This window comes from Haematobia irritans, chromosome 5 (assembly GCF_050003625.1).
Source record: "Haematobia irritans isolate KBUSLIRL chromosome 5, ASM5000362v1, whole genome shotgun sequence".
Taxonomy (NCBI): Eukaryota; Metazoa; Arthropoda; class Insecta; order Diptera; family Muscidae; genus Haematobia; species Haematobia irritans.
In genome coordinates this window covers 131201405-131214901 of record NC_134401.1, presented here as the reverse complement: position 1 = coordinate 131214901, position 13497 = coordinate 131201405, and positions in this window count along the sequence as shown.

Below are 13497 nucleotides of genomic sequence, written 5' to 3'. Positions count from 1 at the left end.
CTGGGGAGAGGTTACGATATTAATAGTTGATACCTGATTTTGTGATATGTGGACGGAAGAGAGGCCGCCCCTTTAGGCTTATAATTTGCTTGACATTTTCAAGATTTAAAGATTCGTTACTTAATTTTCTTTATTTTTATATCCTCCATCATAGGATGGGGGCATATTAACTTTGTCATTCCGTTTGTAACACATCGAATTATTACTCTAAGACCCCATATAGTATCCTAGCAAAAAAAAGCGTAGCCAAAAAAGTAGTGAAAATGTTCGTTTTGGATCCGGAAATTGTAAAAAATAGACGCAGAAGCGATGAATTTAATAAAGGCTTGTCATACTACTATGCACTATTTCAACAACCGTTGCACTGAATTTCCATCACTTCTAAAGTGTGATGCGAATTCAGTGTTTTGTATGAGAATTAAGAAATTTTGTGATATTTTGACAAATAAACAATTTTTAAAAATTTTTTATGATTTTTAATGCATTATAACGCTTGTCTGGAACGTTTGACATCAAATATTTTCAAAATTTCGCAATTTCTCTAGAAATGATTTAGTACTTTTTTCGGCAAAATTTAAATAATTTTTACTATTTTATTAATTCTTAATTTGTTTAAAGCCTATTTGAAACAAAAAAAATTAAATTTTCCATTAAAGATATGAAAGAAGAGAGTTATAAAAAACTAATTCAAATGAACCCGGTGCAGTTAAAATAAAGAACATCTTTGAGAGGACATTTTTGGAAGTGCTTCTAAAGTTGTGCCTTTGGAAGAGCTTTCAATTTTTTTTTTGCTGGGTGTATATATATTCCGGGTCGTGGTGAAATTCTGAGTCGATCTAAGCATGTCCGCCCCCATATAAATCGATCCCCAGATTTGACCTCCGGAACCTCTTAGAGAAGCAAATTTCATCCGATCCGGTTGAAATTTGGTACGTGATGTAAGTATATGGTCTCTAAGAACCATGCAAACATTGGCCCATATCGGTCCATAATTCTATATAGCCCCCATATAAATCGATCCCCAGATTTGACCTCGGAACCTCTTGGAGGGGCAAAATTCATCCGATTCGGTTGAAATTTGATACATTGCGCTAGCATATAGCCGCTAACAACCACGGAAAAATTAGTCCATATCGGTTTATATTTATGTATAGCCGATCACCAATCACACAAAAATTGGTCCATATCGGTTCACAATGATGGTTGTCACTCGAGCCAAAAATAATCTGCCAATATTTTATTTCTATAGAAAATTTTGTCAAAATTTTATTTCTATAGGAAATTCTGTCAAAATATTATTTCTATAGAAAATTTTGTCAACATTTTATTTCTATAGAACATGTTCTCAAAATTTTATATCTATAGAAAATTGTGTCAACATTTTATTTCTATAGAAAATGTTCTCAAAATTTTATATCTATAGAAAATTTTGTCAACATTTTATTTCTATAAAAATTTTGTCAAAATTTTATTTCTATAGAAAATTTTGTCAAAAATTTATTTCTCTATAAATTTTTGTCAAAATTTTATTTCTATAGCAAATTTGGTCAAATTTTTATTTCTATAGAAAATGTTCTCAAAAATTTATTTCTCTTGAAAATTTTGTCAACATTTTATTTCTATAGGAAATTTTGTCAAAATTTTATTTCTGAAATTTTGTCAAATTTTTATTTCTATAGAAAATGTTCTCAAAATTTTATTTCTATTGAAAATTTTGTCAAAATTTTATTTCTCTAGGAAATTTTGTCAAAAATTTATTTATATAGAAAATTTTGTCAACATTTTATTTCTATAGAAAATGTTTTCAAAATTTTATATCTATAGAAAATTTTGTCAACATTTTATTTCTATATAAAATTTTGACAAAATTTTATTTCTCTAGAAAATTTTGTCAAAAATTTATTTCTCTATAAATTTTTGTCAAAATTTTATTTCTATAGAAAATTTTGTCAAAAATTTATTTCTATAGAAAATTTTGTCAAAATTTTATTTCTCTAGAAAATTTTGTCAAAATTTTATTTATATAGGAAATTTTGTCAACATTTTATTTCTGTAGGAAATTTTGTCAAAAATTTATTTCTATAGAAAATGTTCGCAAAATTTTATTTCTATAGAAAATTTTGTCAAAAATTTATTTCTCTATAAATTTTTGTCAAAATTTGATTTCTATAGAAAATTTTGTCAAAATTTTATTTCTCTAGAAAATTTTGTCAAAATTTTATTTCTCTAGAAAATTTTGTCAAAATTTTATTTATATAGGAAATTTTGTCAACATTTTATTTCTGTAGGAAATTTTGTCAAAAATTTATTTCTATAGAAAATGTTCGCAAAATTTTATTTATATAGAAAATTTTGTCAAAATTTTATTTCTCTAGAAAATTTTGTCAACATTTTATTTCTATAGAAAATATTTTCAAAATTTTATATCTATAGAAAATTTTGTCAACTTTTTATTTCTATATAAAATTTTGTCAAAATTTTATTTCTATATAAAATTTTGTCAAAATTTTATTTCTCTAGAAAATTTTGTCAAAAATTTATTTCTCTATAAATTTTTGTGAAAATTTTATTTCTATAGCAAATTTGGTCAAATTTTTATTTCTATAGAAAATGTTCTCAAGAATTTATTTCTCTTGAAAATTTTGTCAACATTTTATTTCTATAGGAAATTTTGTCAAAATTTTATTTCTGAAATTTTGTCAAATTTTTATTTCTATAGAAAATGTTCTCAAAATTATATTTCTATAGAAAATTTTGTCAAAATTTTATTTCTCTAGGAAATTTTGTCAAAAATTTATTTCTCTAGAAAATTTTGTCAAAATTTTATTTATATAGGAAATTTTGTCAACATTTTATTTCTGTAGGAAATTTTGTCAAAAATTTATTTATATAGAAAATGTTCTCAAAATTTTATTTCTATAGAAAATTTTGTCAAAATTTAGTTCTATTGAAAATTTTATCAAAATTTTATTTCTCTAGAAAGTTTTGCCAAAATCCATAGAAAATTTTGTCAACATTTTATTTCTATAGAAAATTATGTCAAAATTTTATTTCTCTAGAAAACTTTGTCAAAATTTTATTTCTCTATAAATTTTTGTCCAAATTTTATTTCTATAGGAAATTTTGTCAAAATTTTATTTCTATAGAAAATTTTGTCAACATTTTATTTCTATAGAAAATGTTCTCAAAATTTTATATGTACAAAATGTTGTCAAAATTTTTTTTCTATAGAAAGTGCTCTCAAAATTTTATTTCTATAGAAAATTTTGTCAACATTTTATTTCTATAGAAAGTGTTCTCAAAATTTTATTTCTATAGAAAATTTTGTAAAAATTATATTTCTCTAGAGAATTTTGTCAAAAATTTATTTCTCTATAAATTTTTGTCAAAATTGTATTTCTATAGCAAATTTGGTCAAATTTTTATTTCTATAGAAAATGTTCTCAAAATTTTATTTCTATAGAAAATTTTGTCAAAATTTTATTTCTCTAGGAAATTTTGTCAAAAATTTATTTCTCTATAAATTTTTGTCAAAATTTTATTTCTATAGAAAATTTTATCAAAATTGTATTTCTCTAGAAAGTTTTGTCAAAAATTTATTTCTCTATAAATTTTGGTCAACATTTTATATCTATATAAAATTTTGGCAACATTTTATTTCTATAGAAAATGTTCTCAAAATTTTATATCTTTAGAAAATTTTGTCAACATTTTATTTCTATAGAAAATTATGTTAAAATTTTATTTCTCTAGAAAATTTTGTCAAAAATTTATTTCTCTATAAATTTTTGTCAAAATTTTATTTCTTTAGAAAATTTTATTTTTATGGAAGATATTGTCAAAATTTTATTTCTATAAAAAATTTTGTCAACATTTAGTTTCTATAAAAATTTTGTCAACATTTTATTTCTATAGAAATTTTTGTCTAACTGAATTTTATACGCATTTAATCGGCCTTGTTTTTGTTTAATATATACCCCGTATGAACTAACTTACAATTAAAGATACTCTGCTATCTGCAAGTGTTACCGCAAGCCAAGCAATTCGATTGTGGACGACAGCCTTTAGTTGAAGTTTCTACGCAATCCATGGTGGAGGGTACATAAGATTCGGCCTGGCCGAACTTACGGCCATATATACTGTTTCATTTTAAAGAAATGTGTCCTTAATATTGTGTAAATAGCATGTCCTAGAATTTAGGTTGCATAATCTTTCATATTAGGTCAATATTTTTTTTCAGTGTATGCTACGCAAAAATCGTATTCGTTTCCTAACGACATGATATCCTTGTTCTGATGACAATATTTTTTCCAGTGAAAACTTGCTATCTTTTACCATAATAAAAACACCTAATCTTTCACAAAAAACATATATTGACATCTTTATCAATTGAAAAGATCCAGAATTATTTCCAAAAAAATTGAGATTTAATGAGAAATATCCCCTCCAATTTACCAATGTTCTACGGTAGATAGTTTTTAATATTTGCCACTTTTTCATGACACGAATAACATCCTTATCTTGTAAATACCTTTTAAACCCACCCAATATCACCCTTTCCTTCATTTTGTTACATGTGAATAACTTCCAAACTTATGTGACACTTGCATTATCCTTAAATGAAAAGAAGATAATTACAATGTCACCTACAGCAAAGTGCATCACATTCACATGGTCATGTTTCGTTCAGACTACCTGCGGCGCCAATCATAAGTGGTTTTAATATTCTTGACCAGGTCAGGTCATCATCGAAACAGGGTGCAGGTGTTAATTCAAGCAAGTAATAATACTGAGGGCAAGTGTATGAATATTCATACAACCTTCAAAGCATTGACGGATGGGAAACGGATTGAAACAGATGGAGATTTGAATACAACCACAAGCAATAGATGGACACCACTTGATGTCTTAATTCTCAGCAAGGATATTCTCAGCCAAATATGCATAGAATTAGCTAATTATACTCCTTAGTTTAAGAAAATATTGGCATATACATAATTGAAAAGATTGCAGAACACAGTCAGGTTAATTGAAACTATCCGACTTTAAGAAAATAACTCAATTGGCAATTTTATAATAATTTATTCTTTTAATTAAAATTTTAACTTATTTCACAAACTTTGAGTGAATGCAACTGATTAATATTGCATTTCTTGTGAAAACAAACAAAGCCTTGAGAAATTTCTCCATATAATGAAATTCAACTGTCACAGAAAATCTTCCTTCTTCATCTTCATGTCACAGAACAACACAGAACAAATGAATAATAAAATAGCATGTAGTTCATAGTTACAGCTAAAGCTAAAGCTACAGCTCCAGTTTCATGTCCTCCATTTGTTTTCATTTTCAAATTAGTTGGCAGATTTCTAGATAGATAAATTAACTTGCATTAACTTATGGACAAATTGCTTGCTTCATTCTCCCTTCTATGATTTTTGTTTTTTGCAATTACAGAAATTTGATAGTAAGCAGATTTTACTAAATTTTGCCATACCATGCATAGAACGTAGACTTAGAATATGTGCAGGTACACTGAAAAAATATTAAACAAAAAACATATTTAATACATAACCTAACCTAATCTAGCAAACAAGGGAAATATATCTTTTCGTTCACGGGAATGATATTGCAATCACGTTTGCCACAGTTGGTAGAATTCTACCAAAACTTGCAGATGTTTTACTGTTCGGTAGATTAGTAGTATTGATGATGTTTTGGCAGATTTTTCAAAATAATTCCCACCACCTAGAAATATTTTTTTTCAAAATTATTTATAAAATAAAAATTTGACAAAATTTTCTCACAAAATAAAATTTTGATAAAATATTTCTCAAAGAATCAAAGTTTGAAAACATTTTCTCTAGGAATAAATTTGAACAAAATTTTCAATAATAATTAAGTTTCGTCATAAATTTGCGATAGAATGAAATTTTGACAAAATTTTCTATAGAAATAAAATTTGGACAAAATTTCTATAGAAATAAAATTTTTAACAAAATTTCCTATAGAAATAACATTTTGACAAAATTTCCTATAGAAATTAGAGGTGTGCACGTGAGTAATGTTTTCCTCACGCTCACGCACACTCCCGATTCTATAGAAATAAAATTTGACAAAATTTTCTATAGAAATAAAATTGTGACAACATTTTCTATAGAAATAAAATTTTGACAAAGTTTTCTATAGAAATAAAATTTTTCTATAGAATGAAATTTTGACTAAATTTTCTATAGAAATAAAATTGTGACAAAATTTTCTATAGAAATAAAATTTTCAAAAATTTTCTATAGGAGTACCATTTTGACAAAATTTTGGCAAGATTGCATTTCTATAAAAAACTTTGTCAAAATTTTATTTCTATTGTAGTTGTTTTAATCAAAATTTGACAAAATTTTCTAAAGAAATAAAATTGCGACAAAAATTTCTATAGAAATAAGATTTTGACAAAATTTCCTATAGAAATAACATTTTCACAAAATTTCCTGTAGAAATCAAATTTTGACAAAATTTCTTATAGAAATAAAATTTGACAAAATTTTCTATGGAAATAAAATTTTGATAAAATTTTCTGTAGGAGTACATTTTGACAAAATTTTGGCAAAAAATTTGTCAAAACTTTATTTCTATAGAAGTTGTTTTAGAGTACAATGAATGTTTTAGAGTACTACGAATAATTTTTTTTTTTTGATAGAAAATGTTGACAAAATTTTATTTCTATAGAAAATTTTGTCAAAATTGTAGTTTTTTATAAAATTTTCTGAAAAATTTATTTCTAAAAAAATTTTCTGAAAATTTTATTTCTATAAAAAATTTTCTCAAAATTTTATTTCTATAGAAAATTTTGTCAAAATTTTATTTCTATAGAATTTTTTGTCAAAACTTTATTTCTATAGAAAATTTTCTCAAAATTTTATTTCTATAGAAAATTTTCTCAAAATTTTATTTCTATAGAAAATTTTGTCAGAAGTTTATGTCTTTAGAAATTTGGTCAAGATTCTATTTCATCCAGTCAAACAGAATGAAATTTCTAACGCCACTCGAAACTTTCTCTAGAGCATAAGCTTCTCATTTACAAATGGACTTGCCAATTTATAAATGCCATTAATTATTTAGAATAATGTCTTGAATAATGTAAACATCTAGATAAGATATATAGAATCAAGAAAATCTATTTGTATTGAAAATTGTTGCAAAATTTTATTTCTATAGAAAAATTTCCCAAAAATTTATTTCTGTATGTTACATATATATAGAAAATGTCAAAATTTATTTTTTATAGCAAATATTGTCAAAATTTTATTTCTATACAAAATTTGGTCAAAATTTTATTTCTATAGAAGTTTTGTTAGTTGGAGGGGAATATTTTGCAAAATCTTGCAAACCAGCAAGAATTCGACAAATCTACCAAGCAGTAAAAAAATCTACAATGTTTGCTAAAATTATACCAAATTTGGTAGAATTTTACTATCCCATTTTTTTTCAAACTCAATTCAAAGCATTCGTCCTTATGCCAAACCAAACGCCATATACCAAAATCGGTTAATAAAGGGTGATACGGTCAAAATTTGGTCAAGGGAAAACGCGTGTAAATCGGTGAAATCGTTTATTTAAAAAATCAAATTAAATTTCTTTTTCAAGTTCAATTGGTATAAAATTCAGGAAAAATATTCAGTTAGGCTATCGCTTTTCCAAATCCGAATTGCCGGGCCTCACGATTGACACCTGCCATCAGATTTTGTACAGCCACCTTGTCCACCTTCTTCACCGCAGAAAGCCAGTTTGCCTTGAACTGCTGCTCGTCCTTAGCAGTTCTTTTGGTCTTCTTTAGGTTCCGCTTGACAATAGCCCAGTATTTCTCAATTGGGCGGAGCTCTGGCGTGTTGGGAGGGTTCTTGTCCTTGGGAACCACCTGCACGTTGTTGGCGGCGTACCACTCCATGGCCTTTTTACCGTAATGGCAAGATGCCAAATCCGGCCAAAACAGCATCTTGCGGCATCTCGGAGAGAGAGGTTAGGGTTTCGCTTGAAACTACCGGCAACTTTCTTTGTCGTCTCAGCGGCATCCGGTTTTCGATTTGCCCCCGATCCAGACTTCCTGGCTGTCGACAAACGTTCCCCAAACACTTTAATTACATTTGTAACGGATGTTTTGGCAACTTTTAGCGATTTTGCCAGCTTTGCGTGCGAGTAGCTCGGAATTTCGCGATGCGCGAGCAAAATTTTGATACGCTGCTCTTCTTGCTTGGACGGCATTTTGACAACTGAAGAGTGAATTCCAAAGTCAAAATAGGAGCAACATTCAACACACACACACACCTTCAAAATGAGGGGTGTTCAGGTTTTTTAAATGCAAAATTGAAAGAAAAACGTCAAGTTTATATTGACCACATTTTGACAGTATCACCCTTTAGTTGCAGCCGAAATCCTGCACCAACCAATACATGGACAAATTGACACCTAGGGCTAGATCCACTCAAGAGGTAGTTCTGAGACGAAGGCTATATATATTTTCTGGGGTCTAAAATTAATATTTCTGGCAGGGATATTTTTGGCAGATCGCTATGTGATTTAGGATATAATGAAACTTTTATAGCGAAAAACTTTGTTGCATTACATATCAGCCACCATGTACATTTTTTTAAGTTTTTGCCTTAAGGAATTTATATAATCCATAGACAATAAATAAAGTTCCATGTTCACCGTCCATAAATAACATTTTGCTCTACAAAGTGATGGACGCTACAGCGATCATGTTAACTTTCCTTTTTTTCCAGTGCAAAGGATATGCATTTCATTGCATAGGCATGTTCTGCACGAATGAACCGAATGATGATGAAGATGATGTTTATGCTATAGCCTAGTTTATACGAATGACCTAAATTACATCAAGTGAAACCGTATACAAGTAAAACATTCATGCTTTAATATTTAGATGAGACGTATGTATATTGTATCCGGTCTTTGCTCTGATGTCCTTTCTCCTTCTCCATTTTCTTCTCCGTTTTCATTGAAGGATATCGCTTTGCTTGCTGTATACGACATTATAATATTTTTGTATAGTAAAAGCCAAATGTCCTTTTTGTATGCTCACAAATACAAGGACACAGTGTTTGTGTATTTTCTTTGGCTAATATTTTGACTTCCTTTCCTGTATGCATATGGGCATAGCCTTATATGATATTTATTGTTTACAACGATACTTTTTTAATCTTTGTCAAATTCACAAATTATTCAATTTCCTGTTGTCGGTATTGTGGTCAATGCTGCTAGTAACATAGGCTGTGATAGTGGAAACTGTTTTTAATTGACTTTCTAGTTTTTACATAAACGAATATCAAAAAGCCATATGGGAAAATTTAAGATTTGCAAGTAACTAACAAAAGATAGTGTGGAGTGAAAAGCTTTAAGAAAATTTATTATACCCTCCACCATAGGATGGGGGTATATTAACTTTGTCATTCCGTTTGTAACACATCGAAATATTGCTCTAAGACCCCATAAAGTATATATTCTGGGTCGTGGTGAAATTCTGAGTCGATCTGAGCATGTCCGTCCGTCTGTTGAAATCACACTAACTTCCGAACGAAACAAGCTATCGACTTGAAACTTGCCACAAGTAGTTGTTATTGATGTAGGTCGGTACGTATAGTCCCCATATAAACGGACACCCAATTTTGGCTTGTGATTGCTCTAAGAGAAGAAAATTTCATCCGATCAGGCTGAAATTTGGTTCATGGTGTTAGTATATGGTTTCTAACAACCATGCAATAATTGGTCCGTATCGGTCCACTTTTACGTATAGCCCCCATATAAACGGACCCCCAAATTTTGCTTGCGATTGCTGTAAGAGAAGCAAATTTCATCCGATCCGGCTGAAATTTGGTACATGGTGTTAATATATGGTCTCTACCAACCATGCAAAAATTGGTCCATATCGGTCCATAATTATATATAGACCCCATATAAACCGATCCCCCGATTTGGCTTTCGGAGCCTCTAAGAGAAGCAAATTTCATCCGATCCGGCTGAAATTTGGTACATGGTGTTAGTATATAGTCTCTAATGACCATGCAAACATTGGTCCACATCGGTGCATAATTATATATAGCCCCAATATAAACCGATTACCAGGTATGACCTCCGGAGCCCCTTGGAAGAGCAAAATTCATCCGATTCGATTGAAATTCGGTACGTGGTGTTAATAGATGGTATCCAACAACCATGCATGAATTGGTTCATATCAGTCCATAATTACATATAACCCCCATATAAACCGATCCCCAGATTTGACCTGCGGTGCCTTTTGGAAAAGCAAAATTCATCCGATCTGGTTGAAATTTGGTACGTGGTGGTATTATATGATATTTAACAACCATGCCAAAAGTGGTCCATATCAGTCCATAATCATATATAGCCCCCATATAAACCGACGCCGAGATTTGGTTTTGGAGCCTCTTGGAGGAGCAAATTTCATCCGAGTCAGTTGAAATTTGGTAGTATATGTGCTAGTATATGGCCGCTAACAATCATGCCTAACTAGCTTCATATCGGTCTATAGTTATATATAGCCCTCAGATAAATCGATCCCCAATCACACAAAAATTGCTCCATATCAAGTTCATAATTGTATATAGCCCCCATGTAAGCGACCCCCATATTTCAATTCTGGCTCCCTACGTACCGTGCAAAAGTCCATATCGTTTCGTAATTATTTCTAGACTTACCTACACATACCTTTTTTGTCTATTATATACCACGTAGGGACTAACTCACAATTTAGAAAACGATTTAAGATACCACAACCCAAGTAATTCGATTGTGGATGACAGTCTCTTGTAGATGTTTCTACGCTATCCATGGTGAGGGGAACATAAGATTCGGCCTGGCCGAACTTACGGCCATATATACTTGTTTTTTTTTTTTTTTGCAGCACCACCATGGTGTAATGCTTTGCATGCCTGCTTTGCATAGAAAGGGTGGAGGATTCAATCCCAGTTTCGGATAAACTCCAAAGAAGTCTTTCTCCTCTAAGAAATTCTGGTGACATTTCTGAGTAATTCAATGCTTCTCAAAGTGGATTCACCGCAGTGTGAAGCGCTGTTTGGAGTTTTGTAAGGTTTAATTGGCAGCTTGCTTTTTTCAGACTCACTTAAACCATTCAATTGTGATACCACATTAACTAAAAACAAATAGGATCTTCTATTTATTTACGGTTGGAGCCATCCGATTATGTTTTTCCTGATTGTTCCAAAAACATTAGCAGACTGCTTAAATTAACACACAAGAGGTGTTAATTGATTCCTTTTCATCCGCATCATGACAGCTCATGCAGTAGTAGATATCAGATAGCATATCTATCTGTGAGCCACCGTGGCGCAATGGTTATGATGCCCGCCTTGCATACACAAGGTCGTGGGTTCGATTCCGAAATCGACCGAACACCAAAAAGTTTTTCAGCGGTGGATTATCCCACCTCAGTAATGCTGTTGACATTTCTGAGGGTTTCAAAGCTTCTCTAAGTGGTTTCACTGCAATGTGGAACGCCGTTCGGACTCGGCTATAATAAGGGAGGTCCCTTGTCATTGAGCTTAACATGGAATCGGACAGCACTCAGTGATAAGAGAGAAGTTCACCAATGTGGTATCACAATGGACTGAACAGTCTAAGTGAGCCTGATACATCGGGCTGCCACCTTACCTAACATATCTTATCTATCTGTGTGATTTATGTTTTGATTGGCCATATTTGCTTGGTGTCGTTGCTATCCTTGCAATTCTCCTATCGGAAATTGCCATCATAACATAATTTCAATATCCCCTAAGAAGATGGGCTTAACCGTATGAATTTTGCATTCTTTGCAGGGCATAACTAGTTCTTCCTTCCCCTTACTGCTAGAGACATAGCATGTGCGTATGCCAACAATTCTATCCCTTCCCTTTTCTAGGGAAAACAGAAGGTTGTTTGTAGCAACATTCCAAAGAAGAGGTGATAGAACTTCTCTTTGTAGAGTGTCTCTGTCCACATGGCTTGAACTGTTTACATTTCAATGTGAACATATTGGAAGCGATTTTGAGTTAAAAAGAACTTCGCTACCGCCGATTTGAATTCGAGATGGAATAAGTTTGAGTCAAATATTATATATATGGAAAAAATTATTTCTAATAAAAAAAAATAAAATTAATAAAAATTTTCTTTTTAAAATGCATTTTGCATCATTGATGCGCATTCGATACTGTTTTCTTCTGCGAAGTGCACATAGTCTACCGTAGTAAATGCTACGATATAATGGCTAATTTATTGGCCTATCATTACTGGCTATTTTTATGTATGGAAACGTAACAATGTGGTCCAAAATGGTTGGGAAGACAGCTGTTTCGGATTTCCCCATCCTCATCAGTTCCCTTTATTGGATGATCTACTCATTTCAACTATTAGACTATAGGTATTAGTCAAGCGTTCTTCTTTTGAAAAGAACAAGCTTTAAGTAGTCCAACATGTCCAAAAAATACAGTGTAAAAATGTATTTTATTACAACCACATTCGACATCATGCCGAATATTGATAAACTGATGACGATATTCTTATTAAAAGGCGGATATGTGCATTAATTTTATTGATTTAAGGTCAGGGAAAATGGCAAATACCTTACAATATTTTTATGCCATAGTGGATTTTTTTGTATCAACTAAATATTGATAAATCTCTAACGATATCTTCATAAAATGATGGATTTTTTATCGATATTAAACTTCAAAATCTACTACAACATATTTGCCGAAAAGTCGATTTCTTTATCGATTTTGTAAGTGATAAAATGTCTTCGATATTTTTGTTGAACAGCGGATATTTTTATCAGTTAAAATAAGAAAATATTTTCGAAAAAACACCTAAAACTCTGGACATTGAACCTTAAAAAGTTGATCGCAGGAAAATGGATAAATATGTGTTTTTTGTTATTGGTGGATTTTCTTCAATTTTCGGAACTTCAATGGCTTTAGTCCAAGCTCATTTTTCAATAAATCTCTCATATAGCAAATGTTATTATAGGTACCTAAAAAGAATGCAATACTTATCAGCCAAACTGCAAATGGTAGATATATCTAAATCTGAACCCACATCAATGATAGTTTGGGTAACGCAAGAGCTTATCGACCAATCAATTTTGTTGAAATCTGGCGACACATATATGTGCCGAATCACTTAGATGATTGTTGTTGTTGTTGGTATATTGCAATCTAAGAAAGATAAATATATTGGCATGCTGAACCCACGTTGGGCGCCAATTAATTTATGTAAAGAAATACCACCTAAATATGATCAGATGCTGACACCACGTTGGGCGCCATTTAATTAAATAAATAATTCAAATAAAATAGGGTGGTGGTTCGATTCGGTCTCAATGATAAGGGAGAAGTTCACGTCCTGCACAGAAAAAAAAATTTCACGAAAATTTTTCCAATTAAAGTCTTAATTAAGTTTTAAAAAATATTCAATGAA